Source organism: Oreochromis niloticus, linkage group LG4, assembly GCF_001858045.2.
Source record: "Oreochromis niloticus isolate F11D_XX linkage group LG4, O_niloticus_UMD_NMBU, whole genome shotgun sequence".
In the NCBI taxonomy this organism is placed as follows: Eukaryota; Metazoa; Chordata; class Actinopteri; order Cichliformes; family Cichlidae; genus Oreochromis; species Oreochromis niloticus.
In genome coordinates, this window is record NC_031969.2 from 20,217,143 (window position 1) to 20,233,666 (window position 16,524).

The 16,524-nt window shown below is 44.9% G+C and overlaps 1 protein-coding gene across 1 annotated transcript in view; it reads left to right on the top strand.

The window, feature by feature from the left end:
- Positions 1 to 497: 497 nt before the first annotated feature.
- Positions 498 to 16,524, top strand: part of glis2b (GLIS family zinc finger 2b) — a 28,887-nt gene continuing 12,860 nt past the window's right edge. The window contains exons 1-2 of the mRNA XM_019357905.2: positions 498 to 629; positions 766 to 905. The gene's annotated coding sequence lies outside the window, so the exon portion shown is untranslated. The remainder of the gene's footprint in view (positions 630 to 765; positions 906 to 16,524) is intronic.

Sequence of the window (16,524 nt, forward strand, 5' to 3'; positions counted from 1 at the left end):
GACTCTGGGCTGGTCCTGACGGGCTGGCTGGGCTCCGGGCGGCTGTCTGTGCGCGTCAGACGGTCGTGGGGGAGACTTCCATCAGCACTCAGCGTCTCCCCGAGTGCGGAGAGGGAGGAGAGAGAAAAAAAAATATCAGGCAGAAGACACACTGGGATCACTGCGCGAAAAGAAACCAAAAAACAGCCCTACCTCTGCATCTGGAAAAGCACCGAAGAAGCTAGAGACGATCCTCTCCCTCTACCCCACATCCAGTCGCCAACCCGCCCTATCTATCCTATCCACCACCACCACTTGGTGCCCTCCCACCCCTTCACCCCCGCCCCCTCTTTGGAGACGCAAGACCACCCATAGGAACCCCCGTACTTGACCAGCGTTGCCATTAAGCGATGCGCTTTGAATTTAGGAAGAAATCACCTATGCGCTTTTGATGCACAGCACAAGCAAGTGGTCTTCGTTGTTTTTTCCTCAGCGGGAACAGTTCAGGCTAAGGATCTCTGGGTGTTTGCACTTTTTTTTTGACGGGTTTCCAGTGTCGGGATAACATGCAAAATATCACCCCACGACCACAGACAGGGCTGTCATCCTCGTAGACAAGCCTTTATTTAAACGAGCAGCTGTCACACACAGTGCGTTTTAAGGCTTATGTTTGATTTTCAATGCTTAGAAATAATCCTGACAATGGTCTGCAAACGGACCGCCTCTCCAGACACCTAGTTCTATTTTCCCAAGACGTGACAGCTGTTTATTTCGTTTTTAACGTAGAAAAAGCAACAAACTGACGAGGGGTCTTCTTGACACCGACGCCGTTAGAGCCACGGGACTTTGCGTGCGAAGTTTGCACAGGAGAGATCGGGACCAAGCCGGAGATATCTCGACCACATCCACGGCATTCTCGCTTCAAGGTAAGCCAGAGGCAACCCTATCTGAGACGTCAGTTCTGTGTGTTGTGCCCACTTGTCTTGTGTGGCCACGCTGGTGTGAGTGCGCTCCTGCTTTGTGAGGAAAATTTGCGCGAGTTCAAACAGGGCAGTGACCTATTTTCGGGGACTCTCTCCAGCGGTGCGCCGAAAATCCTGCAGCCAGGACTCCCCGCACTATCACAGCCAACAGGCCGGTGGAGGCGAGCGTGCCATCGCCGGGGTTTGTGCCATTCACCCACAAACCGCGTCACCGACCATTTCCGCGCGTCTGCATCCGTTCTTAATCCAGCATCCCTCTCCACAGACCCCGAGAGAGACATTTTTAGAGCAGTGTCACAAATCTCGCCCTATATAGAGCCAGCTGTTGTGCAAGACAGAGCCTCCCTGATAGAAGCTCTCTGATGTTTGCCACCGCATCTGATAGAGAGTTCAACGTCTCCGTGCTTGTGACTGACACGTAAACCGGTGATGTTTGTTATTGGTAAATAAAGAAGATGAGAAAATACTTCTTTTTTTCTTTAACTTCTTTTCTCACTTAAACTTTTCATCTTGCTGCAACTGGGTATAAAATGTGCTGTGATTAAATAGAATATTTTGCCCATAACTATGACCTTAAGACCTCTTTTAGGTGTTTTTATATACCTGCCATTGTGTCATTTTTATTTCATCCAGTTCTGAGTTAGATGAGGCCAAGCATGTAGCACAGGGGGGCAAGGATGAGCCCTGGCAGAGAAACCTAGATAAAGCGCTATTTTCCTCCAATTAAGCAATTCCACTGTTCCTAAGCCTAATTGTGTGCACACTGGGACTGGGCCTGGGATGGACCTTCTCCCCATTGGCTGCCTCCCCTGCTCCCATTGTTCCAGAAGATGCCAGGGGAGAGAGAGCCGAGCTCTGCCCTGCCAAGGCAGACCTAACAAGGCCTACGCTGGAGGGTAATAAGGCCTGATCATTAAAACGCATTAGGCCACAAGCAGAACGAGGCACACTCAGGGGGTGGGATAAGAGCTGGATGACTGTATATTTCCAAGGTGACTGTGAGGTGTTCTGTGAACAATATAGTGTGTTGGTGCATGAGAAAAACTGTCACACAGGCAGCATGTGGAGAGAGGAGGTCTGGCCACAGGCCCACTGGACCTCTCTCAAAGAATGTGGGGAAGGAGCGAAAGAGGCCGTGGAGGCTTTCTGCACAGGGAGAACTTTGACTCCTTTTGCGCCCTCCCTCTCCGAGGCCCCCACTATGTAATCCATAAACCTTCTCCGAACTGTGAGCACAGGTGCTCCTCACATCCACAGCCCGCTGGCTGTATTGTTTATCCAGTCAGCTGATGATCAGTTCAGCCGGAGGTCAACCATAACATCCATCCAAGAGAAAGACTGTGGTCAGATGGAAAGGCATTTATCACCATCGCTATTCAGGCGACGACTCTCTCCCACAACATTTAGTCACTGCAGAGAAAAGTCTCTCATCTCCACCATAAAGCCAGATGTCCACAGAGCTCCAGCTGTGCGTCTTTGTGGCGGCATTTCACGCTCACAGGATGTGTGTGTGTAATTTTCTTGCTGTATATTTCCTTTTTCTTCCTTTAATTCATACTTGGCCATATGTAGGGAACTGGACTGCTGCTGGGAGCAACAACTTGCACCGAGTGCTAGCCAGAGTTATAGGTCTGACAGCCTTTGGCTGCTGTAGTTGGTTCCTCAGAGGATATGTACTATTAAGGCTGTCCACCGTGCCAGTCTCTAAAATCAGATCATGGGTGTGGTATTCACCCCCTCCTCAATTTTCCATGTGTCTCGAGATTGCACCGCAACCGTGACATCATTCAGTTTTGGTCCAAACTGTGAGGGAACGGCAGCTGTTTTATGGTGGAAAAGGTGGAACTCAAAGGCGTACTCCTGCGTCAGCGTTACCACGAGGTTTGTGGTAGAGAGATGGTGGGAACCCAGGGTGCACTTGTGCTTAATACCTTAAACGAGGCCCAATAAAAATGTACCACATCGATTTGATTGTTGCATTGCGCTTTTTGCATTGCCGCCAAAGAAATCCTCATCTAAAGTCTAAAAGGTGGCAGAAGCAAGTTGATTTTTTTCACAGTTTCATGTAAAACCACAACAATATGTTTGCCACTTAAGAGGGGAAAAAAACACTGTGCGGAGGGCAAGGATTGCTACCAGTAAGTGGGTGGGATGTAAGTTGCACAAACCTGCTTGGTAAAGCCAAGTTGAGTGTTCGAATTAATATCACAGTGGGGCTCCGTAGCTGCTAGGGATTACAGGCGAGCTGAAAGGCAACTCAGCAGCAGGGGAGGGAGGATTACAGTGGTCAGTGAATGAGGCAGCATGCAGTGAAAACAAGGCACCTGATACACACTTGCGTTTATCTTCCCAGGGATAAGAGCTGCAGCACTTGAGATTTCCCATGGCAGAGCCTGTCCTTTCTGGGGTTTGCATTTGTAGAGAGTTAACGCTAATCAGATGAACAGCCTCGTGCTTCATGCATTAGGGAAATGTCACGTCTCGAACGCGTTTGGCGGGGTCGTGCATTCAAGCTCGTTACCAGTGATCGAGGAGATGCAAGTGTTGTGCCAGAAGAAATGTCTTTGTACTGAAGCTAGGTGGAGAAGAGAGGATGGTCAGTTTTTGGATACATTTCTAAAAGAGCTGTGCCTATTTGAAGATAAATCACAATGAATGATTTGCCTGTTATCATTAATTAATCAAATTATTGCCAAAACGCTAAGGCAATGTAATCATTCAATTGCTTACCACTAACTGCACATAAAGGGTGGATAAAACCACTTTGGCATCATCCACTTGTTAGTAAAGTCCTCTCTTGTAGCCTCAAGCTGAACATTGTGACCTGGAGGCTATTTCCATGTAAATCTCAATACCTGAATGTAGATAAACTTGAATATAATAGTAAATCACTTCCAGACGAATCAAATCTTTTATTCTTAATCATTGCCACGTGCTTGCTGAATGACACAGACATATTGCGGAGCGCTGCAGACTGATGTGTCTGTATGGGTCACATTCTTGGACCCATGCATTAAGAATAGACAGAGCGGATACAGTGACTTGACTCATGCTAGTTTGAAAACTGAAAAAGACCAGTGCATACCGCTTTGCTCCCAGGCTGGCTGGGGCTCACGCACCGTGCATTTTTCTCCAGTTAAACTGTAACCACTAATCACCTCACGGCCTCACTGCTTCCTCCTCGAGCAGACCATTCCTGCGTCCCCAGGGTGGGTTAAACTGCCCCTTAGCCCCCCGCCCCGAGGGGATATACGGTCTACCCTTTTTTTAAATCACCTGTGTGGGACATCCTAAACGAGTGCTCGGGTTTGGCTTTTTCTGTGAGGATCTGCCATGGTGAAGTTTAGGGTCAGTTCCTCTGCTGCAAGTGTGCAGGCCCGCATTTCCAAAATAAACACAGACAACTCAGTGCTTCACTCCAACCACCCCGCCCTACCTCTTCCCATTCTCTTTAATGCGCCTTCTGCACTCCCTGCTCAGTATTTCTATCATGAGAGAATTTCAGCTCGCAAAGCCTTTCAGACAATATGCAGACCATGTCTGGGGCAAGGCACTGCTGATGAGGAAAGATAGAGAAAGAGAGCTAAGACATGGGAGAATTTAGAGGAAGACGCTCTCTTTTTTTCCCTTTTATTCTCCTTTCCTTTTTACTTTTTGTATTTTTGGTCCATTTCCAGCTTCATTGTTACTGTTTAACTTGCAAATGAAAGTAAAAGTAGATCTAGTTTGACCCTTTAAGGCATCAGAGAGCTGAGTTAAGGGATCTGCCAGTTGTACAGTAATATACCCAAAGTATTGTGGTTGAAGTGGAGCCACAGCTGGTTTATGTTATTATTTACTTGCTCGGTCAGCACCCTGGATTCTGTCGTATGTGCTCAGGGGCACTACAGCAGTCCAGTATGACTTTGTGTTTGCTTGTTTGAGGAGAAAAGAAAGGGAGGAGCTCTGCCTGTGAGTATGGCTGAGGAGTATCGAACTGTGAAGGGAGGAATTGTGAGGGTTTCTTTTCTTTTTTTTTCTTTTTAAGAGAAGGGGATGAGGGAGAGAGATGGGTGAGGCATTTCTGAGATTCACATAAGGCTCTCAAGTCTGGGCCTGGGCCTGGCTCTCTGTCTGGGCATATCCAATCCTGTCAGCTAGCTTCCAGACTTTGCCCCCTTCACCCCCCTCCCTCCTTCCACCCTCTTCCCCTCCATCCCTAATTCCCTGGGACTCCATCTCATCCTTGCTTTCAACACGGCTTCTATTCCCTTCTCTTCCTCCGTCCTTCCCTCACGTTTTTTGTCTCCCACTTTCCATGAGCCCCCAGCTTCGTGTACATTACATAAGACATTCTCCATCTTATACATGCAGTAAAAGAGAGAGAGTTAGAGGGGGGGAAAGTTTGGCCTCTTAGTGTTTGTACCTTCTCTGTGGTGTTGTGGAGATGTTGCCAGCACTAATTTAATTCATATGTACCGTGGTTGTTTTCCCTTTTTTTTCCTCTTACCAGGGAGCCTTATGTAATTTGGGAATGTTTTAAGTTTGAGGCTGCTTTTTGAGACTAATTCTGACCTCAGACACTTCTGTGAAACAGCCTCACTGTTTTTATTTGCTCACTAAAAGTGAATTGGCTTCAGTGGCCATCTTAACTATTGACGGTCGCCATCTAAAAGCCGCGTCCTCGCTCTTTGTTTGCTCGTGTCTTTAATAATTGGTGCTGTCAGTCATAGTTGACTTAGCCATTCCTTATCTGATTCTAAAGCGTTGGTATTGATTCAGATGCAAGAGCATGGCTATTTTCTCGACCTTCAGCTCCAACTGAGACTCTCTCTCAGGCTCGTTCCCTCCAAGGCTGCCGATGTGCGGTTTGGTCCGCAGCACATTTATTTGGTTCTTCGCCGTTCGGCCTCTCGTTTGGCCAAAACGAGAGGAGGAATCGGCTCCAGATCTTTCTGACGCTCAGCTCCAACTGATGGCACGACTTGGACGCGTCAACAAATTTAAATCAAGAGTTTAGTGCTGTTCCATTTTACAGCATTATGCTCAACTCTGTCTGTCGCCATCTCAGTCACCCTCCATCTGTCCCTGTGCATCTGTCTCTCTGCTCTCTTTTTTCCTGCTTCCCACTCTTGGATGGAGCTTCAAAAAAAAAAAAAAGGGAAAAAAAAGATGAAAGCTGCAGGGTGGAGCCTGTCACCAGTTGAGCTAGAACACAGAAATACAGAGAAAAAAGGAGAGGGGTGGGAGACAAAGGTAGAAAAAGAGAGAGGGAGAGAAAAGACTGTCATATTGACCTTGTCATATTGCCAGCTATGGTGGGAGGAGACATGGGGCGGAGGGTTACTCAGAGAAAACAGGCGCTCCATGTGAGGAGGGAGAACACAGGGCTGCCATTAAGTTGGCAGTGCCTCACAAGGAAAAGACAACACAAGCTTTGTGCCTACATGTATACGTGCGATCACTGGAGAGGGAGGAAGAAGGGCTAAAATGGAGGTATAGCAGACAGTCTGGGTGTTGGGGGTACACCCAGATTTAAAGAAGCAGGAGCTCCACAACAGTCCTGCTGCTGTCCATAACATGAAAACATGCATCACGTCACTTAGTCTACTAATTGCTCTCTGCTGTTGTGCATTTCTCCCTCTTCCTGTTTTCCTCCCCTTTCATTATGCTTTGGCTTGGGAAGCAAAGCCCCTCTCCTGTCCCTCCTCTTTGTACATGAACACATTCGTGCACACGTATAGACTCACATGCTAACAAAGCCGCACCAGTGGAGACACTCCCAGAGCACATCTGGGCCCGTGCCCCGCCTTCTTTGTTGTTGCCATTCAGTACAGTTGGTGCACAGGTGTCGCCCAGCCCCGCTTGAGAGAAGGGGGTGAAGGAGTTTAAAAGTTAAAGGCGCAGCAGACGTAAGCCTCAGCCATACCACGCTGCAAAATAAAGAGAGCACCCACCGACTCCATGCCTCGCCTCGAGCCTCCAGGAGGCCGTGTTGCATAAAGTTGTTGTTGGAATCATATTACCGAGGCTATTGAATAAGAAGACCTACTTCCCAGGGATTTCTCTATTGAGTTGCAAGCAAATGAAAGTGGCTGGAGTCAGTGTGTAAAAAGAAAGGGGTTTGTTTCTCATACGTGTGGTGCTATAATATTCCCGTCCAGGAAATGACTGTGAGACAGACGAACCCCTCCCAAAAGCTGGAGTGGTACCACAGTGCTCTGAACTGGTCTGAACTCCACAGCACACAGCTAAGCATGCAGCTCACTCGTGCATGGGTTCATACCCAAGAGCTGGACAGTCGGTATGTCTGTGTGTGCCTGCACTGTGTGGACGCATACTGTAACTTGCACCCCGATCCTTGATGTTGTCACCGAATCAATAGACCACAGGGACAGAGCCACCAGTGCTGAAAGTAATTCAGTTTAGCTTCTTATTTTGCCTCAGTTTCCATAAGTATCAACCCTAATAAAATGCCCTCAGACTGTCTTGAACTTTGTAGAGGAGAAAGGGAAAGAGGGGCTTCTCTGACTTTCCCATGCTTTCTTACTCAGAGGCTTAAGACTGATTCTGGGATGTTACCAGTGAGAAAATAACTTGTCCCGTCGAGAGTTCAGCTGAAGACGTTTTATGCACTCTGAGATGTTTTGAAAAGAGTTTAAAGCTCTCATCGTAATTCAAGTATATACTTTCATACATCCTCAAATTTTAGTGTACACACCTGTTGGCTTTGAGCTGAAGTCATTTCTCTTTAGGCTTAAATCCTGAGCTGGGTTTTAGGGAGTGGTCAACAGTAGCTTTTGTGTGTGTGTGTCTGTGTGTGTGTGTTGCTGAGACAACCTGGTAATTTAAAGATTTAGGCAGGTGCCAGTGCTTTGCATTCCTATCCTGACCTTGTGCTCATTTCTGCTGCCTTTAGGGGAGGTCTGCCTCGGCACAATTGGTAAAGCAGAGGTGGGTCCACGCGCTCGTGGAATCATTTTTTAAAATTCATAACAGAAGATTAAATCTTTTTAGTTACTTTAAAGTGCTATACGATTCAGACTTTTAGTGGAAAGAATTTCACTCCACGTCTGTTGTATATACATAGTATTAACATATTTCATCTGCACTGCCCCACCAAGAAAATGAAGAGGAAAGGAGGTTTACTTTGGGAGAAATGCAGACCTCCAAATCAAACGATGAAATTCCCTCCTTCCCTTAAATGTCATATCGCACGTCTGGCTGTTAGAATAATGCTAATGTTTGTGTGAGTCAGCTGGAATGACAGCATCTAGTGTGGGAGTAGCAAAGAACCGTCACTTCCTAAATACAGACCCTTTTCAGTAAATCCCAGCAAAACAGCCGCAGCTGGTTAGTAGGCTGATGTGAGGATGGGTGGGGGTGGAGAGTCCTGATGTTTGATCAATTGAATAATTTCAGAAGTTCTTTCAAGAGATGGAATTTAGTGTGCTCGAAAGAGGATACACAGCTGAACTCACGCAAGCAAAAAATCACCCAAACTTTTGCTTTGGAAAACATAAATGCTCACTTTTATCATAGCTGTTCTTTTCTTCTTCTATCACCCAGCGTTCACACAGTGTCGGGCTGTTTTAACTCCCTCTCTCATTGGCTTCATTCCTTCCTTTCTTTCGTCTCCCCACCTCCCTTCTTTCCTCTGCCGTTGCTTTCCTACTGAGTGTGGTGTGGTGACGCCCCTGCTTGGCTGGTGCTCCAACTCCAGACCCTGTGATTGCGCGCAGGAGTCAGAGGATTGCATCACTGCCTGTGGGGAGCGGCCACAGGAATGGACTGAAGGGGGGGGGTGCAGCAGGGAAAGAGAGATAAAGAGTCGTGAGAGAAGTCAACAAAGGAGAGGGAAAAGAAGAGGAGAGAGCGATGACAGACGCTGAGTATATAGATGTAAAAAGTGAAGAGCAAGTCAAGAGGGAATGGAGATGAGGCATGTTTTGTTTATGTGGAAGTATGTGAGAGCAAAGATGAGAGATGAGGAGTGAGGGCTGGAGGGAATGCAGTCGGTAGGCTGCAGAGGGGAGACAGGCCCAGCAGAGTTACTGTGGAGGTCAAAGTAAGCCTGGGTGGGGATGTCAATCAGATATTCTCTTCTCTTCTCTTCTCTTCTCTTCTCTTCTCTTCTCTTCTCTTCTCTTCTCTTCTCTTCTCTTCTCTTCTCTTCTCTTCTCTTCTCTTCTCTTCTCTTCTCTTCTCACGGATGGCAGTAGAGCTGAGTTCACTGGTTGCTATTGCCCCACTGGTGCATCACCAGATGCCAAATGTTGTGAAATGCCCCGCGTTATTGTAAGATTACTCACCGCTCTTCAAAGCCTACGGTACCGCTGTGTGAAGTGCCTTAAGCATTAGCGTCGGATGGGTTCACCGCTTAAACATTCATCAAACAGCCAGAGTAGATGTCCTCGTTGGGGGGGGGATTAGCTCTTTACCACTGATTGGTGTCCTGATGCTACGATATACATTTAAACTGTTAATTAAAACCTTATGTGGCCCATCTGATTGTGAATGGGGAATAGGTGGGAGAAAAACAATCCAGTGACTCAAAACACATGTTGCTACACGTGGGCTCACAGTCACGTACAGTTCATGTCATACAACAGCTCATAAACTATAGCCGGGTAGGAAGGTTCCTAGCCTCGCGCCAACATGTAGCAGTTGTCTCCTGCTTTACCTGCCTCTTCCTTTATTTTTTCCATCTTAATAGATCAAACAATATCATACATGTTATTGTGAGACACTGATACAAGAGTAACTGGCAAATTAAAGCAGTTCTATATGATTTTTTAACCTTCCTCTATTCTCTTTCCATCTATTCACCCACTCTCATCACTCCTCACCTAACCAAGACTGCCATAATCCCTGGTTTAGCGGGCCATAAGGCTTATAGACATATTGTGAAATCTCAGTCAAATGGCTTTTTATAGATCATTCGAGGCCTAATCTCACTATATGGCAGACTAAGTGGAATTGCTGCTTTGTTGTCAGGTCTGGTCTGGGTGCTGTTACTGCTGGATACGCAGCCTGGTGGAGTGTGTTCAAATTAAACATACACAGCACATCAACCCATAGCTTCTAGTAACAGATAACTGATGTCAGGGGGCAAGACCTTACACTTTCACTGTCCTAGTATTTACCTCAAAAATACATGAAATGAAATAAAAAAAATCCCACTAATGTGCTCCACTTTTCCTCTATACCGGACTTTCAGCCTGAATAAGCCATGAAATGTATTACACCAATTCTAATCAGACTACAAATGGAAACCATAAAGCTGCTGTTATCCCACAGATTCTGTACATCTATGGGGAATAAATCAGAGATTAGAGCGATTATAAACATTGACATCAAAACCTCACTAGTGGACAAACTATGTGAGAACACACTTTCCAAATTTACCCCAGGCATTATGAGTGCATATAAACATCATTAGTGCATATCCTACAGGTCTAAAGTGCAAGTCTGTAACATGAAACTACCGTAAATACCTGGTAGTTTCCTCTAAGGGATCAAATAACTGGGAGAGCAGGTAAGAGACAAGCTACACCCTTGGACAGGTTGTAGGCCTAACACAGACAGAGATAAACGGCCATTTACACCTACAGCCAATTTAAAATCACTAGTTAACCCAAACCAATGCTTGTCTTTGTACTGTGGGAGGAAGCAGAATACTGGAAGAGAACCCAGAGATGGGGATAAACTCCAAACTTGACTGAGAAAGGCTCCACCTTGGACGCAAACCAGAACCTTCTTCTAAGGCAACAATGCTAAGCACCACCCTGCCACCATTTCCCAATAATGGTTATTATTGTTATATCTATTCTAACAGATATTTTTTTGCTTTACATGTATGCCTTTGGCAGATTTATATGCCACATTCCCCTTTTGCAACCTCAGTTGGATTGCTAAATAAGCAACCAAATTATTAATGTTTATAAAACTTTGGTGTCTCAGCAACAGCTGTAATGCTAAAGAAATAAGAATTATTATGATGCAAAACAGTGAAGAGCAGAAAATACTTATGCAATAGATGGTATTGCATTTCTTTATAGTGATCACAACTTTGTGCAACTGCTGTACAGTGAAATTATAAGTCAAGTTTACACTTCAGTGATAAAGAAAAAAATGCTTTTACTAACCAAAAGCTTTACATCACAAGAAACACCACTTTAAGTGTGTGCTCGCCCCTTCTGTCGTAGCAGTCCCCTTTTGACAACAAACCACAAGTGCGACCCGCCCTCCTCGTTCAGTGCCTCCCTCCCTCCTGGCACCTTCCCTCCCTCCCTGCCTTCTGCCTGGAATTCCTGAGTGTCTGAATGCTCTGGCTGGAGGCCATCAGTAGCTCGCTGAGAAGTTTCCTGTTGCACCCTCTCCCTCCTTCACTCCATCTATCCCTTCCTTTTCTCCTTCTTTCTTTCCCTTGCTCTTTTCGCCTCTGCTCTGTTGTGTCTCGGGCCTCTTTCTTCCTCTTTCTCGGCACCTTTTATCTCTTCTGTGTCTTTTATTTGTTGATGATATATGCCTAATGTCTTTTTAAAACCCTCAAAAGAGCAAGTGGCAATTTTGTGCTTATTCTTCCCTGAAGCATGTTAACACATGTGTGCTTTTTTTCCCCCCTCTATATTCCAGCCACTGTGACTCCAGCAAAAATAGTTTTTCCTCAATAGCCCTTCCCTTGTGGCTCCATGCTTGCTGCTATTACATAATCTTGTGTAAGATCCTGTGTGCCTTTTTGCAGTAGAGTCAAAGACAAGAGGTAGAGGTTTGAAGGAAAAGTATGAAAAATTGGAGACACCGGCAAAACTTTTTGAAATCCTTATTATACACATATTTTTTTAAAATAAAATGTTTAAGTACAGGAAATAAATTGGCTATCTTTGTAGCATTTAAACCAGGTTCTTGTGTAGTATTCAACCAGAGAGGAATGTGATAAGAATGGAGGTGGAAAATTAACATAAAGGGGTAACAAAGCTATAAATGTAAGAGAAGAAATAATGAAGAAATAAATACAAAAAGAAAAGGGGAATATGGGGCCCAGAGGAGGAGGAAGAGGAGTGGAAACTGAGGTTTCCTGTTTGAGGAGGTGGCTGGCTGAAGAGGACAGAAGCAGGAAAAAAAACCCTCTCCTGTGTGTGTGTTTGTGTGTTGAGTGATCCATCAGGGGCTTAAACGAGGGAGGGGGGCGAGGGGGTGTAAATGGGGGCTGTGGCTTGGGTGTGTATGTGTCAGCAGAGGTGGGGTCACTCGCGGTTATTACTTCGAGAAACGTCAGCGATGACACAAGTGTGAGGGAAAGAGTGACCATTTTTGGGTCTGTTTTTCGTGCGTCTCTAAATGCAAAGATTCGAATCATCGGCCATTAACGCGGCTCAGCTGATGATTAACGAAAACGCCTTCATCGCAACCTTCTCGAATTGATCTCACCTTTGACACGAATCCATGGAAATCTGACTCTTGAGGAAAACTGCAGATAGGAGTCACAGTTGTTTAGAGTACTGCCCTTGTTTGCTTGAAAATGTGAGGGTATTGTTTATTTCCTCTAGGCCTGGGTCACAGATGTTGAACAGGGGTCAGAGGTCACACCACACCCTCACCTGTTGGACATAAAGTCCTGCAGGTCTCAACACGACTGGTGCTGCAGATGTGGGTCGCTACACATCAGCGCCAAACCACAGAAAACCTAGAAACACATTTACTAAGAGAGTTACTGACCTTTAGTTCATTAATGTGCCAGGCAGCCGTTGTGTTTGCTTTGTGATGGCAGAAAGTCCACACTTAGGTCTCAGTAACCCCATAATTATTCTGTTTAAAATGAGATTTAACCACACTGTGCTATAAAAAGTTTTTGGATTTCTGAGTGGACATACATGGAAATGCAGTATATTTGTGCTTATAGTTCTAATGAGTTTGAAAGTCAGTATTTGGTAAGATCATCTTTATTCTTCAAAATAGCCTGAGCTCTCTCAGCCAAGCTTCATTGTAATTTCTTTAAGTCGTTTACAGGAATAGTTCTCCAGGCTTCTTGAAGGACATTCATTCTTTGGATGTTGGCCGCCTTTTGTTCCATTCTCTGCTAAGATGATCTCACGTTGCTTTAATAATGTTGAGGTCCAGGCTCTGGGGAAGCCATTGTGTGTGTGTGATTCTTCTTCTTTTAAATCCAGGTACGCTTTTACTGCCTTGGGAGTGTGTTTGGGATCATTGTCATGCAAAAAATAAAGATATTCCCAGTCAGATGCTTTCCAGATGGTATTGCATGGTGGATCAAAATCTGATGGTACTTTTCTGGGTTCATAATGTCACCAATTTTGCCAATATCCTCAACACCACTGACTGAAATGCAGCTCCAAACTATGACAGAGCCTTCACCGTGTTTTGCAGATGGCTCTTGTTTTGGCACCTCAGTCTTTCCTCCCTGTTTCCCTTCCTTAAGAATGGCTTCTTGAGTCTTCCACTGAGACCATTTCTGATGGGGCTTCAGTGAACAGTAGTTGAATCAAATAAGGACCAGATGCATCTCTCAAGTCCTGTGTCAGGTCATTTTTTCCAGTTTCTTAAGGAAATGACTTTCAGATATTGTTCATCTGCTCTAGATAGTTTTTTTGTTTGTTTGTTTTTTGCACATCACACCAAGGGTATGCCAACATTTTGGCTAATAGCTCTTTGGGAATCACCTTTTTGGTTGTTTTAAAAAAAATCATGCCTGTGAAACTGTGTTATATTTGGCATTTTGTGTTTTTGTGACAGGCTGCTACAATTTAAAATTGATTCTCTGCTCAGTTGTCTGGTTCTTCACCTGAGTTGGGTCCTTTTTTATGCTTGAAGGATTCATACGTCAGTGAAATTGGTCAGATATAAGAACTGAACTGAAAATGAGTGAAAAAGCAGCCAATGCACAAAAGAAAAACTTCAAAGGAGCTTCAGAAAGCCTGGAGAACTATTCCTCAAGACCACTCAAAAAACTACAATAAAGTCTGGAAACTTGGAAGTATCAAGAAATGCGTGGTGGCTAAACTTTATTTATACGTGTTAATGTTAAATCTTTTTTTAATTAAGAATTAAATTGTTTTAAATAAAGCTGTATCCACTCAAATATATTTATAACAGTATTTTTAAATGTGTGTAAATGATGTCTCTGATTAATTAATTTATTCAATTAATTGTTATTACTTATATATTTATTGCCAGTTTAACATTGGCTTAAATGGTATTTGTTAGGTTAACACCATCGGTCATTAGAAGCTGTCTTTCCCATCATGCTTTTTTGCTCTCTCTGTTTTCTCTTCACGTGTGTGTGTGTGTGTGTGTGTGTGTGTGTGTGTGTGTGCGTGTGCATGCGTGTGTGTGCGTGTGTGTATAAGAGAATGGAGAGAAAAAAGAGAGCAAAGAGCCCCGGGGAGAACTGGCTTGCCTCCTACAGACCACCTCCCAGGGTCACAGCAGGAGGGAGATTAAGTTACAGCCAAACTCGGAGGGGGTTTCACAAAATGTGTACGCACACACAAACACATTCCCTCACTCTGTGAAACCCACACTGTAAAAACAAAATATTGCACAATGCGATTTTATAAACTGTAAAATAATCATCTTATACTGCACAATTATAATGTTTTCTGATGCTTTTTATTGGCGCTCGTATCTGCACCATCAGACCAAGCAGACTGAGCTGAAACGCAATCCTCCCCAGATCAGATTAGGGTAAAGATCAGTCGGTCAGAGTGGGGTCAGCAATGATCCATGTGAGCCTAGCCTCAGAGCACAGGGGTGTTGAAACACATAGCCCTCCTTTGACCTGAAGCCCCCTTGCACTATTTCACCCTATAAGTAACCGTGCCGTCTTTCTCACACCCTCCAGTCTCGACCCAGGTTCACCCCTGAACACACACATACTCATACTTTATCAAAGCAAGGTCAGCAGAGTAAGACTCAGGTGGAAGGGTTATACAGGGGAGTAAGTCACAAGGGTTGTTAAAGAGCACATGCACAAGCCTCCTTTTTAGCACGCTTCCTCCTCCACTTCCTCCTCACCCTCGTATATCCTCGCTGTGGCCCCCTCGGTCATCCCTCTGCGCCGCTCTCTCTCCCGCTCAGCTGCTGTAGTCAGTGTTTACTCTGCTAGAGCGAGAGGAGAAGGCCCAAAAAGGGACAATGCCTCCTTTCAGAGACACTGTTGACCCCCACGACTGAGCGAGGAAGTCTGCATGGGGGCCAGCCAACACCCCTTCCCCAAACTTCACAGCCATCCGCCACTAGGTTTTATACAAATCCTCGCATATCACACAGACGTGCACACAGAGCACCGTACTCTTTCCACCTCAGTATCACTCTTTCTGTTAGGCACCCTTTCTCTGTCTCATTTTTCCCACAAGCCCCCCCCCCTCCCCTCAGTGACTGAGCGTGGAGTCAAGATCCCGTAAATTGTCCAAGATCCACACTCTGTGAGTCACTTCCCAGCCACTCTACTATTTCTCCATTAAGAAACAATCACGAGTGCAGGTTGAGGTGAAATTCACCACATTCATCAAGAGTTGTACTTGTCAAGTCCAGTAACCTGATGAATGAGTAGTAAAGTAGGGGGAAAATGCCCTCTGCAGCCAATTTCCCAATTTGACTGTCTGGGGGCTGCACTTTTGCTGCATGTCCACACTTCTCCTGTCTGTCTGGGTTAAAGAATACAAAGCAGGTGTAGCACCTCTGGGATCACATCAGTGAGGTATGGATTGCTCTAGGCTTTTAGTTATTGTACAGCTTGCTGTCATTAGGAAGTCCAAGAAACTTTTAGGTAAATCTTGTTTTAAATATTTGTCACATTGTTTACTTAGGGGCCCCTTTCTTTTATAAGGCCTTCAGGTATTATCGTTTACTCATAGCAATGAACATAATAGCCCCAGGCTGATAATGAATAAAAGCCAATGGAGCTTTAAGCCTACAAATGACACGTGCAGACATTGGTCAGTTATTTTTTATCAGCTTGCTGCTGATTAAAATAATGTTTTTTCTCATTCGTCTCAAAGAAATTAAAGCTGTAGTTCAGTGGACACATGTAACCCGAATAAGTAAAAAAAAACAACCTACAACTTAATGTTGAACACTTATTTTTTTATTTGGAATTTAAAAGCAAGAAAAGACTGGACAGTAAAGCTCTTTTGGGAGAATCAAAAGTGGCATTTTCTCAGCATGCAGCAGGACGAATGATATAAACAATAGTCTTTGTTATGCATGGAAACAACACTTTTCTTGGCTAGCTGTTGTTTGAGTGGGCTGGGGACTGATGCAGAGGCGTGTTTAATAAATTGGAAAAAATGAACTGCATAGTCCATTTTGTGTGTGTGTGTGTGTGTGTGTGTGTGATGAAAAAGTTGGGACATTGTCTAATGTATCAATAAAAACAGAATATATGAGGTTATTTTGAATTTGATGTCACCGCAACATCTCAAAAAAGTTGGCAATGGTCCGTGTTTATCACTGCGTAGCATCCCCTCTTCTTTTAACAACAGGCTATGGATGTCTGGGAGCTGAAGAAACCAGCTGATGGACTGTTGGGAGAGGAATGTCGTCCTTTTCTTGTCTGATT